The 21869-nt window shown below is 36.0% G+C and overlaps 1 long non-coding RNA gene across 2 annotated transcripts; it reads right to left on the bottom strand.

Moving 5' to 3' along the window:
- Positions 1-12828: 12828 nt before the first annotated feature.
- On the bottom strand, positions 12829-20184 carry LOC149185765 (uncharacterized). Of its 2 annotated transcripts, XR_016255652.1 has the most exons (4): positions 20038-20184; positions 19451-19841; positions 13216-13233; positions 12829-13070 (listed from the first exon to the last, which is right to left on the bottom strand). It is a non-coding gene; the product is annotated as an uncharacterized LOC149185765 (long non-coding RNA). The 2 variants fall into 2 exon arrangements; XR_016255651.1 differs by lacking the exons at positions 12829-13070; positions 13216-13233 and adding an exon at positions 19087-19328 and having other exon boundaries at positions 19443-19841.
- Between the last annotated feature and the right edge of the window lie 1685 nt (positions 20185-21869).

The following is a 21869-nucleotide window of genomic DNA, read 5'->3' as shown; positions in this document are numbered from 1 at the left end:
ATCCTACATGGGTAGACGCCATGGTGGAAGAGTATGATTCTATTGTCAGAAACAGTGCATGGGAGATTTTTCCTAGACCGAAAGGCAAATCAGTGGTGGGTTCGAGATGGATCTACAAAGTTAAGCAGGCAGCTGACGGGAGTGTGGAGAAGTACAAGGCAAGATTTAATGCTCGAGGCTTTTCACAGATAGAGGGGATCGATTATGAGGAGACCTTTGCACCTGTCATAAGGTATTCTTCCATACAGACGATTCTTGATCCCTCAGCGCAGATGGGATAGTACATTCATCAGATGGATGTGAGGACTGCATTCCTCAACGGAGTCATTAAGGAGGAGGTGTACATTGAGCAACCCGAAGGCTTTGAAGTCTTCTGCAGCGAGTCACATGTGTGCAAGCTCAAGAGAGCGTTGTATGGGTTGAAACAAGCACCACGTGCTTGGTACACACGATAGACAGCTATTTCACAGGACTTGGATTCTCCAAGAGCGAGGCAGATCCTAACCTATACCAGATTGTGGTGGAGGGTAAGTTGCTTATCATTGTACTGTATGTTGATGATTTGATTCTAACAGGTGATGAGCTGTTGATACTCTCATGCAAGGATGATCTTGCTAAGGAGTTTGAGATGAAGGACTTGGGCCTCCTTCACTATTTCCTAGGATTGGAAATATGGCAACGCAGTGGTGGACTATTTGTTTCTCAGGGAAAGTATGCTCGGGAGATACTGGAGAAGTTCAACATGCATGGATACAAGCCTATTGATACTCCTCTTCCTAGAGGTTGGAGGAAGGAGGATGCCACTTCGGGAGAAGAAGTGGATGCCACTGTTTATCGATAGTAGGTGGGGTCGCTGATGTATTTGGTCAATACACGACTCGATATATGCTATGCAGTTAACCAGCTTTCACAAGCTATGGTTAAGCCTACCAAGCTCTTCTCGAAGGCAGGCAAGCATGTATTGCGCTACTTGAGAGGCACATCAGGATATGGATCTTGGTACAGACAGGAGGGTGCAGATTGGGTAGGGATCCCAACGGACAGAAAGAGCACATCAGGAGGGGTCTTCAGTATCGGGTCGACAGCAGTTACTTGGTACAGCAGAAAGCATAGATCTGTGTGGATGAGGATGATCCTGGTCAGGTTGTTCGGGTCCAAGCACATCAGGTACCATCATATCAGAGATTGTGTGCAGCGGAGGATCATGTTACTTTCATACATTCCAACGGACGATCAAGATGTTGATATTCTGATGAAGGATCTCACCAGGAGCAAATTTGAATACCACCGAGGCAGGATAGGGGTTGCTGATAATCCATATCTTGTCGAGAGGGAGTGTTGAGATTTCAACAAGATGATGGAGCTTAGTGAAAAGAGTCACCTTCACTAAGTGGGCCCGTAGGCAAATTATGGCGTAAGTTCTATTATTGGATCACATCAGGAATGATCACAGCAGGAGTAACCATAGCAAGGATGATCACAGCAGGAGTGACCACAGCAGGAATGATCACAGCAGGAGTGATCACAGCAGGACTGATCAAAGTCTATTTTTAGGCTGGCTGTCAAAAATAGAAAAGTCAAATATTATTGTCTCATAATAATATTTGGACTATAAACTTGATCTTATTCTCTTGGAGCACTTAAGTTTGAGCTACAGATGTGGCACATGCAGCTGTCAGAAGTAAGTACGCTTTCTTTGTGGGTCAGTTGAGTTTTTGCATGCATGACTTTAGTTAGAACTCAATCAGTTGAGTTTGGTGGAGTTGATTGTAGAGTTGATGGAGTTGTGTTCAGTTTGACTTGGTTAAAATAGTTGTAATTAGTCTAACTACAAATAGACTAATGATGAGTTGTTAAAATAATTATTAACTCATAATGCAACTATAGAATACATCAGTTAACTCAGTTGCATGTCAGTGCATGTTCATTTCAGCAGGGACAGGTGTTAGAGGATCAAATTGCTATCAGTTGTGACTATAGTTGTGCATGAGGGTTTGCACAATCAAGGGATTGAGTATGCCAATGAGAATTGGCCAATACCAAGTATTATAGCCTCTACTCACGTCTTCCCCAGTGTGAGTGATTCTTTGGAGGTAAAATACGAGTTTGGTTAAACCATTCTCATTCATTCTTGAGCAGGTATTGAGCAGTGGAGGCAGGCAAGCAGTGGAATAGATTTGGAGATCAGATCTGAGTTGTATTGTGTGTAACAGGTGGAGATAGTGTTGGATACTTGTGAGGAGTATTGTACTATGTATTATTACATGTTATCAATCATTAATATAAAGATGGGGTTTTTAGCTGTAAGCTTTCCCCGGGTTACATACTGTGTTAATGTGTGAATGCTCTTGATGTTTTATTGTTATTGATGCTGCTATATTGATGATCAACATAGAGGAGCTTATGTATTGTGTATGTATTCTGCAATAGTACATGATTAGGATAATCTCCATTGAATATGTGTTTATTATTCAAAATTTCTACACAGTAATGGAAAAGGCCAACATGTAATGCTAAACCACACCATACCCTAATTAACCATTTAAGAAGCTATGCTAAGAAGAGTTGCTAAATCAACAATATGTAGAAATGTCAAAGAAAAGAAACATAAGATTTTGAAGTGAATGTAGTATTGGTATCTAAATATATCTAGGCTCAACAAGACCAATAAAGCAACCGAATATAAAATCATGAGTTTAAAGACACAGATTTTAATGAAGAAGCCAAGGTGGGCCATTGCCATGAAGAGGAAAGGAGCCAAAAGTAACTTGGATATTTTGATCCAATCCTCAAAAGCTATCCTCTTCATTATAGTAGTATCAAAATTTTGTAAACTTTACCAACATTCATGTGAACATGCAACACCCTAAGCATGGTAGAATGTTGCAACGAAGAATTAGGACCTTTTTGAAAGATTTGTACTTTTGTTTTTCACTTACATTATGTAGAAAACTTCAAAACCTAATTGTTTTTTGATAATCCTACCATAGATTCCATTAATAATAACCATCTGAGATAGAAAGGATAAAAAAAATGTACAAGTCCAATATCTATATGGTTTTCTATGCCTTTCTTCATAAAATCGAGTTAATTTGCAAAAGTTACAGAAACCAACAAATTCTATGACTTTATCAAGGTTCAAATGGTTCCTTTGTAGATAGATCAAATGAAGTTTTTCGAAAGGTGTCAAATGTCTTTAGCATGTCGTTCCACCCATTTGACACAAGAAAAAGTTCAATGGATGTTTGCAATAGCTTGGTAAAACTCCTAGTCAACCATTATGTGACATATGGAATAGAGACAGAATGCATCAAGACTTCTACGTGGCAACATAATGACCTCAAGTGAGTGTGATCATCTTGAAGGTGCTAAGGATTAGGAAAAATGAGTGATTATGTGTTTGATATATCTTCATATGGCACACTGAATCCTTAGCCAATTGTAGAAATTACAATTTTAAATGAAATAGGGGACATGATCATCACCCATATCTTCATATTTGTAGCAATGCCTTTCTCAATTATTTTACTGTCAATTAACACTATAAATAGTATAGGATCACTCAAAAGCAGGTAACATATCTTGTCAAAGAAAGAATAGTATTTGTGTACACACTATTTGTAGTTTAATATTGAGTACGCCCTCTTGTTGTCATTGAGCTTCGATGAGAAGTTTGCACCAGTAATTATAGAATTTTTCCAAGCATTTTAATATTGTACCTCACTTGGAGTGCCCCCATGTGGTATGTGGAACCTTTAATATAATTTTATTTTCCATACGATGTTTTTACTCTATTTATTTCATAGTTAAATACTCTGTGTTATTTTTTTTTTCTAGTTGTTTGCGAGATTACAACACGCTTGACCTTTGGCTTCACAAAATGTGACCAACAACATGCTTGACCTTTGGCTTAAGAAACTGTGACCCAAGGGCATCTAAGCTATGAAAATCATGGAGGGATTGCACCTCACCTCATTCACACCAGCCCTTAGCATAAATAGATTTTTTTCCCATGAAGTTTCGAACTAGTGACCTTGATAGTACAGCCCATCAACATCTGTTCTACACCCCATGTTTTTTTTTTTTTTTAATCAATAGTCTTACTCATTATTTTTCTTCTCTTATAATATTACATCAAATGCTTGAATAATATTTAAAACATCAAAAATATTTAGATTTTCCTTCTATTCTTGCATTTATTTCTAGCACTTTGAATCTCACATTCATTCTTACAAGCATAGGTTTAGAAGCATATAATAGTTTCTTGTATGGAAAACTTGCAACATAGTTTTAATCCATTTCACATTAAAAAATTCTGAAAAATTGTTCACACACCTCCTGAATATTTTAAATGTCATAAAGTTTCTGAAGATAAGCTCATTTCTTTCTTAGATATTAATTTTTCTTTCCTTAAAATACATTATTGCTTTGTAGTATAAATTGTCCTTGCTTTCATTATATTAGTATTCTAAATGTATATCTTTACCCCCATAGAATAGCTGACTTTCATTTCATAAAATGCTATCTTTTAGCATATTTTCCTTTACGTTCATTAAATTAATAATTTATATTCTTACAACATAATTGTCTTCATTTTACACTAGATTAGGTGTACTTGCTTTCTTTGAATACAAAATTATATTTTTATAAGAATTTATTTGTTTTTATATAATACATTTTCTACTTCATTCTTATAAATAATTTTTTTTTCTTTTTGAGAGTAGAAGTTATGTTTTCCTTAGAATAGAGGTTTCATGCTTTCATAAGAGTTAAATGCTTGTGCTTTGTCAAGAATAATTTTAATGAAAAAAACAAAAATTTCACTCATACAATAGACTTTCATGGAAATATAGATTATGATTTCATTGATAGATTAATACTTTATTTCATTAAGCTTCATTTACCTTTAGAGATTAATATCCTATTTTGCATTGATAAGATATAATACTTCTTCAATTTATAACAAATTTTCTAGGACATATTGTATAGTGTACTTCACAAGTCTGTGTACTTGTATTAACAATTTAATGTAAGGTAATCTGAAGACATTTAAATTACACAACAAGAATTAATATAAATTATTACCTTGAGATGATTTTTAACATATTTATGGATGTTGGCGAACATAGATGATATTGAATCTTGTACATTTAGTGAACGTAATTGTGCCATTAGACCTTGTTGCCCATTTTTGAGTAATTTTATCATTCCATTAGAGCTTGTCACTTTAGATTGTTTCTTTTTGATACCTCTTAGCTCAATTTCCTTTCCTTGTGAATATACCTTGAAACTTAAAATCCCAAAAGTACCCATATCAAGTTACATAACATATGAAAATTTATATACTCAATTGGTATGGGAAATTTTCTATCTACATACCCTACTAGTCATTATGGATCATGCATTAGTTCCTTTTGCATTATTGTACAAGACCACATGGTTCTCATTACTATATTCTACCAAGTCACTTTTGTGTCATGTTGTTACATGTTCAAGGAAGTCTAAACCTTAGTTGGCCATTTCAATTCCTTCTTTAGTTTCTTTTTAGTCATTTGTGTGTCACTTATACCTCATGAATTCATCCATATACATAATCTCTTAGTTTTTCCCATGTCCATTGATGTGAGATATAGTAAGGCACTACTTATATGGATATTTTCCTTAATTGATATTGTTATCCACGCTAACAAGTTGGAATGTTGAACTAGTGTTTCTCTACTTGACATAAGGTGGGAAAAATAAGCTAAAATATATGTCCCCTAACGCAGGAGGTCAAAAGAGAAACTCTTGGGGTGAAAAAATGACCAAAAAATAAATCAAAATACAAGGATGGAGTTGATAAGAAAGGAATAGATTAAATTCACACACATAACTAGTTATCAATCATAAGATGATCATCCTCGAGGTGGGAAATCCCATGCTTGACATAAAATAAATTGAACATGGCCATCGACCATAAATTGCAAATCCATGACATGAAATGAGAATGCCTAGACACAAGATAGATACAATGGACCCCTGTAAGAAACTATAAAATCACATCCAGCATAAAAATCCAATGTGGATCTATGTCAGTGTATACATTAGTAGGACTATGGAAACATAATAGAGAGGTTCCCTAGAGTAGTCCTCAATCTACATAAAATCATACAAAACTCCAAAGCATGTTGGGAAGGTTATGATGCATGATACAATAGTGAGATTCCCCTATCCAAAGTATTCTACTCAACCTTAATGCTATGAATCTACATCATGCAAATAAATGGGATGATCTAGAGCACGGTAGAAATAGTGTGTTACTAGAATGAATGATTGAAGCTACCAAAGATATAATTAATCATTTTGTGGATGAACAATAAAGGAAAATAGAGTTTTACAACAAAATTTAACTGAATTTGAGAAAACAATGAATGAGTAAACCTTTACAACTAAATCCATACCTGTACAAGATGCATTTGACAAGGAAGATGTATCTAAGAGAAAAAGTAAGAACCAAGATGCCAAAGAATGTATCCTACTTGTAAGGGAAACTATGGCTACTATCATCTTCTCTCTCAACCTCAAGGTTGTGAGTGAGTGTTAATAAAAAAATATTCCTACACAGGTATGGATTACAACAATATTTCTAACCATCATGTCACTCACATGGACTTCAACATAGGTGGGGCAAAAAACCATTCTTCCCAACCATTCTAGAGAAGGGAAATTGACACTATATATATATGTGTGTGTGTGTGTGTGTGTGTGTGCGTGCTCTCATAAGGACTTTTTAATAGTGCAGATGTTGTTGATAGATGAGTTATGCTAGGATGCATAGAGGATTGTTTCAACAATGAATATGTCAAGTTGTTTGGAGAAAAGTCAAAATCCTCACTCTAATGAAATATTAAAAACTTACATTTAATTAGATCAAAGATTGAAAGAAATCAAAATATTTTTCAAATACATGTTGGGAATACTTGGGAGTTGTTTAAAAGTAGCTACAACATTAAGAAACAAATTTCCAATATTTTCTTCAACACAAAAGATGAGAACACATTTCAAATTTCCTTCTTTAATTGATGACTATCAATTGGTAACTAAGGAAGCCTCGACATTAAGGTGGTAGAAAGTAAGAATAACTTTGTTGCTAATTTTAAGTGTGGAACGAATTTTCATTAAAAAATGTTAAGATATCAATTAGTAATTTTGTCATACTTAATGTTAAGTATAATTCCATTATTGAAGATTACTCCATCATGTTACATGATTTAGAGTATTAATGAGTGAACTAGGGAGAAAAGGCTATTTATTAATGATAAGAATGATTGAGTCATGTCTAATGTGAGAAACTTGGATAACCCTTAGCCACAAGCCATGTAACAATTACCCTAGTCATATGCTAAATTCCATGTAAGTGAATACATAGGATATTATTTTTCTTTAATATATATTTAAGTATGATTATAAATTATAGGGTTAGGGTCATAAAAAATTAAAACATTTCAAAAAATTCCACCATTGTCTTAACTTTGAGGCTATAAGGGGTGCTTTAGAGTCAAGGAACCAAGGAGGTTCATTATCCTATCAGGTTGAAGTAGATGGTAAAGGATCTAACTCATTAGATTTGCAACAATAAAATCCATGACCTTACATTGTCAGACAACTCCAGAAAACACCAACTCTTGACTTACCCAAACCTAATAGATATAGATCAATTTTTTCTTGTTCTTAAATCTGTTAGAGCCTAGATTTGTCTCACGCTGAAAAGACAAGGTTCTAGGTCCACATCAAATCACGCTCAGCCTCGTAGCTAGCCCTACGAGGACAGGAGAGGACTCTCTCCGGGTCTATCTCGGAAAAAGGTTTTCAGAAGGGCTGAGATGACTCAAAATTAATACTGATTTTAGGCTAGTAAAGAGATAGGAACATTTTTTTTAGAGTTTTGGGTTTTTTGTTGGAGAAACGGGAAAAACAATTTTGGGTCCGGGGATGAGACCAGATCTTTGCAGAATTTCAAGTTGGGGCAAGGTAGGTAGTATCTTTGATGTTTTTTGATCATATGTATGGATGGATCAGAATGACAAGGAGCTAAAAAGGGCAAGGAGAAACAGGGATCCTCTCCAGACTGGTGAAAACATATAAAACTAAAGAAATTTAAAGGCAAAGCACTGAAATCAATGAATTCTACCTCATTTACTCATTCATTTAGTTTCAGAAGCAAAAGAACGGAATGGCATACATTAAAACATTAAAGAACTTACAAATAACTGAGAGAACACACCATAAAAACTTAAAACCACATGAATCCCAATAGGTGCTGCAAAATTTCTGATCTTTCCTTAGCCAAAATATGAAAAGTATGTACAATAGTGTGCCAAAATCTTCCCAAGAGTCCAACCCCTGCTACTGACTGAAAATTTACATAATATAGACCAAGCTAACCCATTCCCTAACCTCTAGGGGTCGAGCTCCTCCTTCTAGGAGTAGTTTCAACCAATTCTAAACAAGGAACTGAAATCTAGGTAGTCAAACAACTAACCCCTATATGCTAGGAAACTGATTCATTACATTAAATTTTTGCTATTTTGTGGATGAATCATCTAGAATAGGTAAATAACTACCAAATTTACATCATGTAAATTAAATTACATCAATCTGGGTCACAAATCCCATCAAGAGGTGAAATTGGTCATGACTGGCCGAAATTCTGAGCTGGAAAGTGAAAAATTGACCAAAAACCTCTATGCGTAGCGCCCTGATCTCTATGCATAGCGCACCTTTCAGCCTGTTTTTGGGGCACTTCTTGACATCCAAATTGAGCTCATGATAGCTCATTGGAAATCCCTAGATGTCTACTTTCCAACTCAAGGGGAAGTTTTCAATTTGGAGCTCATTTGCCCCTCCAAAACTGCATTCTCCCAGAAGTACTTCCTGCTGTTGCAAAAGGTGGCAGCGAGGTGGTTTTCATGGTGTTTTTAGGCCTTTTGATCATCCAGAACTTGATGAAATGCTTCGGCAATAACTGAGCATGCATAACCTACCATGACAAACCCAAAAATACAAAGTTTCCCTCTAGCAAGTGTCCCAATCAAAAGCGAGCGCGTCGACGCGCCACTCGTAGAGCTGAAAAAACTGTTTTTGGGACCAAAATTTTCAAAATGACAAAAATTTCTCCGAATTTGCTCAAATTCGGAGCGAAGACCCTCCATCATGTTTCATGCCCAGCCAACGAAGCCTCGGCCAAAACTCGAAGTGGATCTAGCCTCTTTCACCATTTTAATGCTCTGCTCAACTTCCTTTCCAAAATCTTCATTTTTGCTTTGCCGACATGCATGCGAGCCCAATAGTGATGTTTCATGTGACAGAGCATGTCTTTGTCTCTATTGGCCTTCGCCAGCAACTTCTCTAAGTGCATGTTGACCCTCTCAAGCCAAAACTCTTGGTTAGCCTATACCTCCTGCTTATAAACTGAATCTGTGTCTAACATGGCTTTGAAAACAAGATGTCTGCAATATCTATGTTGATATAGGTCTAGTGAAATCAAAAGTTCAATGTATGCTCAAAACCTAAACATGTTACATGTGTACCAAAGCATCATAGGAAACAAGCCATAGTGGCAATAGCTCTGTTTAAGTAGATTGACATGTCACTTCTTTGATCACAAGGGAATTTGACAAATGAGCAAAAAGTTTAATATGCACCCTTTGCAATGTTGGCTAAAACTTTACAAATGAGTATGCGACTGCATTTCACCAATGGAGAATGGGAAAATATTCACCAAGCCACCCACATGTCTTTAAAAACCCTAAGGAATGATTTTGGTATGTGCATAGGGTTTCACTTTTCTACACCCAACACATCAAATTTCCCACCTTAAACACACTACAAACATTTTAAAATTGACTGAGCAGCCATGAAAAACCTACTTGCAAGCTTTGGAGTCGATTTGGCAAGATCTGGTCGCATTAACAAAAAAAATTTTGGGGCTATGACTGAGTGCATAGCGCCCGAACCCAATGCGTAGCGCACACCTATATGCGTAGCGCCTTTGTTTTTTTACACTGGCCAGTGAGGCCCAGTGCGTAGTGCACACCTGTGTGTGTAGCGCACAGATCCAACGCATAGCACATTTTGTAAGAGGAGTTTGGAGGCCTTTCCAGTGTCGACATCAGGCGCATGATAGCTCGTTGGAAAGGTCTCTGAGTCGACTTTCCACTACAATGAGAATTTTTAAATTTGGAGTTCATTTGCCTTGTCAAAAATCAAATCTCCCAAGACTGGTAAAAATGTGCCAAATGAGGCTGCCTCAAGGTAGAGTGCTGTTGCAGTCAAGTTTTGAATCCCTTCCTCAACTCCAAATTGAGCTCATGATAGCTCATTGGAAATATATTTTTGTCTAGTTATCCTTTGACTCATCAAGAAAGTTATTTGGCCAACCAAACTAGGAGAAAATTTGATTTTCCCAAGGTCACTTCAGAGGTGCATCAATTCTCCCGAGGCGATTGTATTTTTGACATTTATCTAAAACCATGACACTTGTGTAAAACGTGAAGGAGGTTTTTCTTCCCTGGCCTGTTTTGGACAAAAAACTCTCTCAGTTTTCCCAAATTCATCTTTGATTGCTCAAAAACATCATTTGAGTAAAACCTACCCCAATGCGTGGAACAAGAGATTTGTTGAAATGAAGCGAAATGAAGGGGATAGGGAGCTTCTAAATTCTCGAGGAAATTTTTGGAAGTAGGGAGGGATGTCAGGAAGCAAAGGAAAGTGGAATATCAGAGATTGAGTGAGGGGAAGTGTTCCAAAAGGGCAAAACACAGGCCCAACCTAGAAAATTGCCAAGTTGTGGCAAGAAACTAGGGTTTGTGCGAAAATGAGGAATTTGGGGGATCTCAATGATGGGAAGTGTTTAATAAGGTACATGAAGGATAGGGGAAGCTGTATGAACATCTGGATACAAGTTTTGCTAATGATTTGACCATTCAAGAGAAATTGCCTTCAAAACCCTAGGAGAGGGAAATGAACCTTGCCTAGGCGCAACTGAAGCATGAACAATGTGTAACATGACTCAATGGAACCTGATATGATGATAAAAACCATATGAATGATGATAGACTCAGCTGAATAGTGACATAGACTGACATTTGGGCAACTTTGAAAGGAGTGAAAGAAAACCCTAGACCTAATGCCTAGTGACCAAATTTTGCTTGAAGACTCTTTGAAATGACAAAATTGACCTTGACACCTTAAAATCACTTTGTAGGAGCATATTTGATCACTGGAGGAAGGCTACAAAGGCTGACACTAACAAGATCTAGGACAGTGATTTGTAGATTTAATGGGTTCTAGAGTAGGTTCAATATTCTGCATGAGTGGGTCTTCAAAACCTCTACCATCAACTACGATATATGCATATGTTCAAAATGATTTTTGGTTGTTCACTTTGTTAGTCTAGAATATTTGGAGAGAGTAGTGAAAGAAGGGCCCTAGTTTTGGAGAAGAGTAGAGCTTTTCATCACCCCTTGGTTCCTAGATTTTGATTCCAAAGCAATTTTTGTCTCAAAGAAGGCAACATGGGTGAGGCTGCGAAATATTTCCTTTCCTTTCTTACATGAGGTGGCCCCTGAGGATATTGGAAATAGCTTGAGGTCATTTAAAAAGATGGATGTTGAAAGAATGAGGAAGGGATTATTTACTATTGCTTGAATTTGTGTAGAAATTTACCTAAGCAAAGGAGTAGGTGACACATAAAACCTTTAAGTGGACTCAAATTCTAAATTAAGAAAATGTGACATTGAGATGTTACTCATGCTAACAAATAGGAAACTTGTAGGATAGTTGCCCCTAAGGAAAAAAACACCCAAAAAAATTGGGGGAAGGGGGGAATGCAACTCACAAGCACAACACTACAAAATTAGAAGAGGTCCATAAACAAGAAAAGAAAAAGATATGGCACACAAAGAGGAGCATTCATGTTTCAAAAATATCAAATTTAGACAAAGGACCTGTACTAGAGATAACCATGAGCCATTTGGAAATGTTTCCACCTATCCCAACTCACTGATGATCAAAACGAAAAGAAAGAAAGAAAATGTTTGTTTTATGTTTACAATTTTTCTTATATAATTATAAGCATAAAATTTTCTTTCACTGAACGCTAATAACATCTACAAAATAAAATTGTGTTAGTTTTTTAAGAAATTGAAATAAAATCATAAGAGAAAAATATGGTATAAAATAACTTTATAAATGAATGTTTTAATTAAAATTTATCTACCTTTTACAAAGGAAACTTGGCTCTTAACATCTAAACAATAATATTAAAGAATGTAACATAATCATGGTTTACTAAAATACTTTATTGAATATATATATATATATATATATATATATATATATATATATATAGCTACATTTAATTAGATATTCAATTAACTTAATTAACTCATTCCAAGTATCACCATCAAGACATTAAAACTTATTCCCGGTATGATGACCAAAACATTAAAACACGGTAACCAGGCCGATAGTTTAGTAATATATAATTCATAATTACAATATACCAGCATCCCACTCAAATATGAATGTGATGCACATGGCTAAGGTGACCATAATAGCATAACCATCCATGGCCATGCCTATTCCACGATTGAATAGACGGTTATATATATATATATATATATATATATATATATATATATATATATATATATATATATATATATATATATATATATATATATATATATAGCTACATTTAATTAGATATTCAATTAACTTAATTAACTCATTCCAAGTATCACCACCAAAACATTAAAAGTTATTCCCGGTACGATGACCAAAACATTAAAACACGATAACCAGGCCGGTAGTTTAGTAATATATAATTCAGAATTACAATATACCAGCATCCCACTCAAATATGAATGTGATGCACATGGCTAAGGTGACCATAATAACATAACCATCCATGGCCATGCCTATTCCACAATTGAATAGATGATTTGGCTCCAAACTAATTACATATGAACACATAGTCAGTCTCATATAAACAGATAATCTTCGACTGCATTTATTCTTTCCCATACCTTCCAGGCAATAGAAATGTAATTAACCAAAACAAAAGAAATTCATGACGTCTTTCAGCAGATAATAAAAAGCTAATCATGAACCACTACACAGAGGAAAAGAAACACCACAGAGTATAAGTTGGTATACTTAAGTTGCCATTACCTGGTGCTATAAGTTGCTCTACTAGAATTTGACATTGCTATTGCTACCGTCGTTTTCGGTGTTGCCGTTGTTGATGGTGTTGTTGTTGCCGTTGTTGATTTTGCCGCTGTTGCCACTATTTTTGTTCCCACTGTTGCCAGTGTTGTTGCCAATGTTACCATTGCTATTGTGGCTATTCCCGCAGGTGTTCATGATCTTGCCGCTGCCGCTAACGGTGTTTCCAGTGTTGTTGTTGCAACTTATATTGTTGTTGTTGTTGCCGCGGTCAAGATTGGTGTTGTTGTTGCTGCTAGTAGGTATAGGTATAACCTTTCGGTTTCACCTTATGTTTATGAGTTTGGAGAAGTTTGGGAGCACCAAAATCACTTTATAGGCCCTCTTTGCTTACTTCATTTTCCATCCCCATTGAATAAGCTCTATCTCTGATTTTTCTGCCTGGTTAGCTCACTCCACTATTTACCACATATGCCACCTTTCATTAGTGAATGTACCATATATCAAGGCATGGTACAACTAGTATGACTCTGGATAGGAAACGCCACCATTTCTTAGGGAATTTCCCATATATCTGGGTGTGAACAGTTAAGGCTGGCAACCTCGGCAGCAACCCCAACTAAGTGCTTCTATTTGGTATTGAAAGCAAAGCTGGCCTACCGACCCATTGTAGCACCAACCTCTAAGCATTAGTGACAACCTTCCAATCTGTGTGGGAAAGCATGAGCAACTCCCTATGGGTAAGAAACACAGAAGATCCAATCCGGTAGGAAAGAATAGATCCCCATCTCTCTGGGTTGGAAATAAAGAATAGCTAATCTAGGGAAAGGTCTACATTTGATGGTCAGGTTCTTTTATGATGAAGCTAAGTAAGACTCATTTACTTACTAAGCTAGGTAAGAAAGTAAGCTAAGAATTAGTATAAGATAGACTTACTTACTTACTAAGAAAGGTAGTAAGGAAGGGAAGCTAAGTAAGACTCACATAGGAAGCTAATAACGGGAAGGAAGGTTTAGACTAGCCATTAAAGGAAGGCTCATAGTAGGCATGGCAGAGGAGGTGGTTCCATCGACATTTTGATTAGTGTTACCACTAGATAGATTACCTCCAGGTTTGGTACCCTCGGTAGGACCTCCAGAAGAGGTGGGGATAACACCAAACATACTAGCGACTGGACTATGAGAGGGGCTACCAGTGCTAGATGAAGATGGCAATTCAGAACAAGGAAAACCTAGATCAAAAGGGAACTCTTGGGGGCAGTGGGATGTTCAATTCTCACACATTGAGGTAGACTCACAGTTCGACTGTAAATCCCAAAGAATGGGGGATGTCCCCGAATTCCACTAGATGACTTAAGAGGAGCAATGTTGCCCTAGAAAAGACCACCCTAGAAAAAGAAAAGACACAGTAGTTCTAAAATGAAAACTATCAAAAGAAATGGTGTGAAAATCAAACTTTCTAAAATATTCCTCAGCAAATGGTCATGACCTCCACTGCTGACAAAGAAGTAGAAAGCCGAAGAAGGGCCTTCCAACCATTTAACTTGATGGGATCTCAACTCCATCAAGCGAGTGAAGGTGCGAATGAGACAGTTATAGAGTAGGACACTGGGCGCAACTTCAGCTAGCCTACAACTATCTGTCTTAGGTGCCATCCCACCTATGAGAACCACCTCTGGGTAAGATTCCTAATACAATGGCTACTAGGCTAACTTCTTCACAGACACGTCCAACAGGTTTCCTGTATCTTTGGCTGAAATCCACGATCCAGGGGATCTTCAGTACTATAAAGGCAAGGTGTCCCAATTAGACCTCCGGTCCTAGTCTTGGCACATACCACCCAGAAAGGATGTGCTTGCTTGTAAACTTGCCTCGACTATGTCCGTTACAAATGATTTTGGTTCCCTAAAAGGAAAACATCTATGTCTCATATGTCAAGTGAATAGTTTCTTCCATGGTCGCTACTAGATGCACTTACTAAAGTACCGACAAGATTCCAACTTACTCTAGATATTCATAGAAAGGGCTTGGGATGGGTGAAAAATCCAAACATGGCTTTTGATATCAAATTTCCCCCAAGATCAACTCATCCAAAAAAATAGAAATAGGTGATGGATTCATTCCAATTATTTTTTATAACATTATGAATGGGTGAAGAGGCTTCTTTTGGTGTCAATTCCAAAAGGTATGCTCGAAATTGAATTGGCTTTGTAACTTGAAGGTATACTTAGCGAGGTGTTAGTGAATGATGATAGCCTGGGCTACTTGATCTGCGCCTGCCTATGATGGTGTTTCTAAATCTCGATGTCTAATTATCTTACCCACAACTTTGCCATAGGTGCAGGATTTCGATCTACTGTTACTATCTTTGCTCCAACTAGAACGGGTTCCACTGTTTATATAAAAACTAGGTCCACTAGATTGCCTGCTTATAGATACCCTGGTACCTCTGGAATGTAGGTAGAACCCTGAGGCATACTCCTTCATTCCTGTAAAACTAACATATTGCATCTTTAGGTCATAATAAGGTTTTGCTGCAAGGTGATGGTAGTCTTATTTAGCATGATTGAAAGTCCAAATGTTCTTATTCTCTTCATTCCTGCCTTTATTAGGGCAGGTGAGTGATTCACGCCCTTCTTTGCTACTAGGTCTAAAACCTATAGCTAGCTCTATGACTAAAGGATCCGAAACAACCCCTACCAATGCCTCTAGCTTTGCTACTAGGTATCACTCTCAACCTAGAACTATTTCTTTGACTTAAGTGGGTAAAACAACAAGTAGTACCTCCACCTTTGTCTTTGTGGCTACCATTACCTTTGCCTTTACCCCTCGCCTTTGCGTTATCTGTTGCTTTCTCTACTTCATATAGACTAAGTATTGATGAATCTACTCGCTCTATTGTTGGTCTCGGATCATTGACTGGAGGATTTGAATCTGGAAGTGGATCTTGAACGGGTATAACTGAAAATGCTTCTGCTAGTGCGGGTGATGCTTCAACTTCAACTAGTAGATGAACTTCAAGTGTTTCAACTGAATCCACTACTGAAACAAAAACTTCATATAATAATAGCAATAACTAACTCTTAAACTAGTGATGCCTCTCCTGCATCTGCCTCTGTCTTTGGTACCATTGCCTTCGCAGGTTATGTATTTGGATCTTGAACAACATCTATGCATTTGATTCATTAATGCTTGAACTATTATTAAGTAGTCACGAATTGGAACTGAAGTATCTAGAAAATTAGGAAATTGTCATGAACCCCACATCCCATACCTTAAACTAGAAAGCATTTAGAGATGTTAGAATGATTGAAGCTACCAAAGATATACTTAATCATTTTGTGGATGGCCAATAAAGGAAAATAGAGTTTTACAACAAAATTTAACTGAATTTGAGAAAACGATAAATGAGTAAACCTTTACAACGAAATCCATACCTATACAAGATGCATTTGACAAGGAAGATGTATCTAAGAGAACAAGTAAGGACCAAGATGCCAAAGAATGTATCCTACTTGTAAGGGAAACTATGGCTACTATCGTCTTCTCTCTCAACCACAGGGTTGTGAGTGAGTGTTAATAAAAAAATATTCCTACACACATACAGATTACAACAATATTTCTCACCATCATGTCACTCACATGGACTTCAACATAGGTGGGGAAAAGAACCATTCTTCCCAACCATTCTAGAGAAGGGAAATTGACATTATATATATGTGTGTGTTTGTGCGTTCTCATAAGGACTTTTTGATAGTTCAGATATTGTTGATAGATGAGTTATGCTAGGATGCATAGAGGATTGTTTCAACAATGAATATGTCAAGTTGTTTGGAGAAAAGTCAAAATCCTCACTCTAATTGAAATATGAAAAACTTACATTTAATTAGATCAAAGATTGAAAGAAATCAAAATATGTTTCAAATCCATGTTGGGAATACTTGGGAGTTGCTTAAAAGTAGCTACAACATTAAGAAACAAATGTCTAATATTTTCTTCAACACAAAAGATGAGAACACATTTCAAATTTCCTTCTTTAATTGATGACTCTCAATTGGTAACTAAGGAAGCCTCGACATTAAGGTGGTAGAAAGTAAAAATAACTTGGTTGCTAAGTTTATGCGTGGAAGGAATTTTCATTAGAAAAGATTAAGATATCAATTAGTAGTTTTGTCATACTTAATGTTAAGTATAATTCCATTATTGAAGATCATTCCATCGTGTTACATGATTTAGAGTATTAATGAGTGAACTAGGGAGAAAAGGCTATTTATTAATGATAAGAATGATTGGTTCCTGTCTAATGTGAGAAACTTGGAGAACCCTTAGCCACAAGCCATGTAGCAATTACCCTAGTCATATGCTAAATTCCATGTAAGTGAATACATAGGATATTATTTTTCTTTAATATATATTTAAGTATGATTATAAATTATAGGGTTAGGGTCATAAAAAATTAAAACATTTCAACAAATTCCACCATTGTCTTAACTTTGAGGCTATAAGGGGTGCTTTAGAATCATGGAACCAAGGAGGTTCATTATCCTATCAGGTTGAAGTAGATGGTAAGGGATCTAACTCATTAGATTTGCAACAATAAAATCCGTGACCTTACATTGTCAAACAATTTTAGAAAACACCAACTCTTGACTTACCCAAACCTAATAGATATAGATCACTTTTTTCTTGTTCTTAAATCTAGGGCAGTGATTTGTAGATTGAATGGGTTCTAGAGTAGGTTCAATATTCTGCATGAGTGGGTCTTCAAAACCTCTACCATTAACTATGACATATGCATATGTTCAAAATGAAATTTGGTTGTTCACTTTGTTAGTCTAGAATATTTGGAGAGAGTAGTGAAAGAAGGGCTCTAGTTTTGGGGAAGAGTAGAGCTTTACATCACCCCTTGGTTCCTAGATTTTGATTCCAAAACAATTTTTGTCTCAAAGAAGGCAACATCGGTGAGGCTGCGAAATATTTCCTTTCCTTTCTTGCATGAGGTGGCCCTTGAGGATATTGGAAATAGTTTGAGGTCATTTAAAAAGATGGATGTTGAAAGAATGAGGAAGGGATTATATACTATTGCTTGAATTTGTGTAGAAATTTACCTAAGCAAAGGAGTAGGTGACACATAAAACCTTTAAGTGGACTCAAATTCTAGATTAAGAAAATGTGACATTGAGATGTTGCTCATGCTACCAAATAATACACTTCTATGACAGGTTCCCCTAAGGACAAAAACACCCAAAAAAAAGTGGGGGAAGGGGGGAATGCAACTCACAAGCACAACACTACAAAATTAGAAGCGATCCATAAACAAGAAAAGAAAAAGATATGGCACACAAAGAGGAGCATTCAGGTTTCAAAAGGTTCAAATTTAGACAAAGGACCTATACTAGAGATAACCATGAGCCATTTGGAAATTTTTCCACGTATCCCAACTCACTGATGATGAAAACAAAAGGAAAGAAAGAAAATGTTTGTTTTATGTTTACAATTTTTCTTATATAATTATAAGCATAAAAGTTGCTTTCGCTGAAGGCTAATAACATCTACAAAATAAAATTGTCTTAGTTTTTTAAGAAATTGAAATAAAATCATAAGAGAAAAATATGATATAAAATAACTTTATAGATGAATGTTTTAATTAAAATCTATCTAGCTTCTACAAAGGAAACTTGGCTTTTAACATCTAAACAATAATATTAAAAAATGTAACATAATCATAGTTTAGTAAAATACTTTATTGAAATATATATATATATAAATATAGCTATATTTAATTAGATATTCAATTAACTTAATTAACTCCTTACAACGACCAAAACATTAAACCTTATTCCCGGTACGATGACCAAAACATTAGATGACCAAAACATTAAAACACGATAACCAGGCCGGTAGTTTACTAATATATAAATCAGAATTACAATATAACAGCATCCCACTCAAATATGAATGTGATGCAAATGGGTAAGGTGACCATAATAACATAACCATCCATGGCCATGCCTATTCCGCGATTGAATAGACGATTTGGCTCTAAACTAATTACATGTGAACACATAGTCAGTCTCAGATAAACAGATAATCTTCGACTGCATTTATTCTTTCCCATACCTGCCAGGCAATAGCAATGTAAATAACCAAAACAAAAGAAATTCATGACGGATTTCTACATATAATAAAAAGCTAATCATGGATAATAAGTTCGTCTACTTAAGTTGCCATTACCTGGTGCTATAAGTTGCTTTACTAGAATTTGACGTTGTTGTTGCTACCGCCGTTGTCGGTGTTGCCGCTGTTGACGGTGTTGTCGTTGCCGCTGTTGATTTTGCCGCTGTTGCCGCTGTTGTTGTTGCTGCTGTTGGTGATGTTCCCGCTGTTGCCGGTGTTGTTGCCAACGTTGGCGCTGCTGTTGCCGCTGTTCCCGGAGGTGTTCATGATCTGGCCGCTGCCGCTGACGCTGTTGCCAGTGTTGTTGTTGCCGCTTATATTGTTGTTGCTGTTGCCGCTGCCCACGTTGTTCATGGTGTTGTTGTAGCCGCTGTTGTCGCGGTCAATATTGGTGTTGTGGTGGTCCTGGTGGATGACGGAAACTGGACGGTATGACTATGTTGAAACTGAAAACTTCTGCAAAAAAACGCCTTCCGTTCAACACAATTTGCTAAAGTGCATGAATACATAACGCGGAATTTGATAAGCTACTGTGAATCAATACATAACATGAGCAAATCATCCATAACGTGAAAATAGCGTGAAAATCATAACGTGAAAATAGAGTGAAAATCATAGATTGAAAACCTCAATCTATGTTGCATAACCATACCTGAAACTGGAGGCTAAAATCGATAGGCAAGAGATGAGAAATACAATCACATTGCTTGCCTTATATAGAAGCACGCGAACTCTAAACTCCGATTAGAAAATCATCCACACTCCCAACCGGGGTCAAATTTGTGAAGTTTTCAGTGACATTTGATGTTTTCGCGTATTAAATTTACAAGAATGTCGCGAGGATGACATGATCAATCATGCAAAGCCCAGCACCACAAGGATAAGACAGATAGAATATCGATATGGTGGATGCCGTATTGACAGATGTGACTAGTCGGATTTATTCGCGCAATTGGGCAGACGAGTTCTCATTTTCATCCCAAAAGAAAAATTTCTTTGCCCTATTTACAGATGTAACCACTCCAATTTATTGTTTTTCTTTTCCCTATTTACAGATGTAACTACTCCAATTTATTCTCACAATTGGACTTGCCCTATTTACAGATGTAACGGCTACAATTTATTCTCACAATGGGACATACGAGTGATTCTTTTTCAGTGAAAAAAAATCAAAATCTTTGCCCTATATCCTTTTTTTTCATGAGATGAGACCTAAATAGCAGAATTAAATTTTTTAATAAATGTGGTTGTTGTAATTTCATAGATGTGTATCAACTACATGCACAAAGAGTAGTGTTATAAATATATTTTTCAAAATTAATGTTTGGGCAGATTAATTATTCTTTTCTAGTTAAGTAAACAAAATCTTTGCCCTAGTTACAGATACTATTACTCTTTGCAATAAAAAAACAAAATCCATCCTTGCTCTAGGTACAAATGTAACTATCATTAGTGCAATTGGGCAGATGTAACCACCATTGGTGCAATTGGGTAGACTGTTCAAAAACTTTTACTTTTATGGATATCCCTTCTTTTGTAGTGATCTTTTAGCATAATCTTGCATCCACGCCTTACTATTTTAGTGGCCTTTTACCATAATCTTGGATGTCAACTAGGTACCACTAAATTCTCCAGGGGCCACATTAACTATCACTAATAATAGAGTTTCCTTTCTAAGATACTTTGATTTTAGTAGCTTCGTAAGTGATTATTTTTCAAGTGAGTGGGAATTCATGGTACAAAATCATCCTATCAATTATTTTCATAGAAATTCATTTTTGGTAATGTCTTTAACTATGTACGTAGCTTATCTTTTAAAATGACATGTAGCATTTTCAAGTGTTTTCATGCAATAATATTAGTTGCACTCATAATTAGATTACTAAATAACCTAGATATTTAGTTATTGTTGAGTGCTCTTTCTTTTCCCTATTATTCATTTTTTAAAATCATTCATTTATAAGATAAAACTATATACATCTTTAAAGACATTAACTACTAAAATTGCATTTCTATGAGAATAGTGAAGAGGATGACTTTCTTAGCATGTATTCCTAGAGTTTAAAAACAAATAATCACTCACAAAGGTACCAAACAAAAGTATCTTAGAAAGACAATTCTAATCACTAACAAAGGTATCAAAACCAATGTATCTTAGAAAGACAATTCTATTATTATTGATAGTTAGGGTTGTGTCTAGAGAGTATACTACACATAAAATACGCTAGATTTGACTTGAGGAGTAGTGGTACTTAGATTCACATGCAAGATTATAGTAAAAGATCACTATAAGAATAAAGGTTGAATGCAAGATTATACTAAAATATCACTACAAGAGAAGACCCTCGTGATAAAAGTGAAACATTTTGGAGGAGTCTACCTAATTGCACCACTGTAGATGTATACATTTGTAGATAGGGGAAAGATTTTGATTTTATGTTCCAAAATGCCCAAACATTAATTTTGATAGATATATCTATAAGA

Source organism: Pinus tabuliformis, chromosome 3_1, assembly GCF_031772625.1.
Source record: "Pinus tabuliformis cultivar Carrire ecotype Pingquan chromosome 3_1, CPIR1, whole genome shotgun sequence".
Classification (NCBI taxonomy): domain Eukaryota; kingdom Viridiplantae; phylum Streptophyta; class Pinopsida; order Pinales; family Pinaceae; genus Pinus; species Pinus tabuliformis.
Note: the sequence above shows the minus strand (reverse complement) of the source record. Positions and strands in the feature narration are given on the sequence as shown.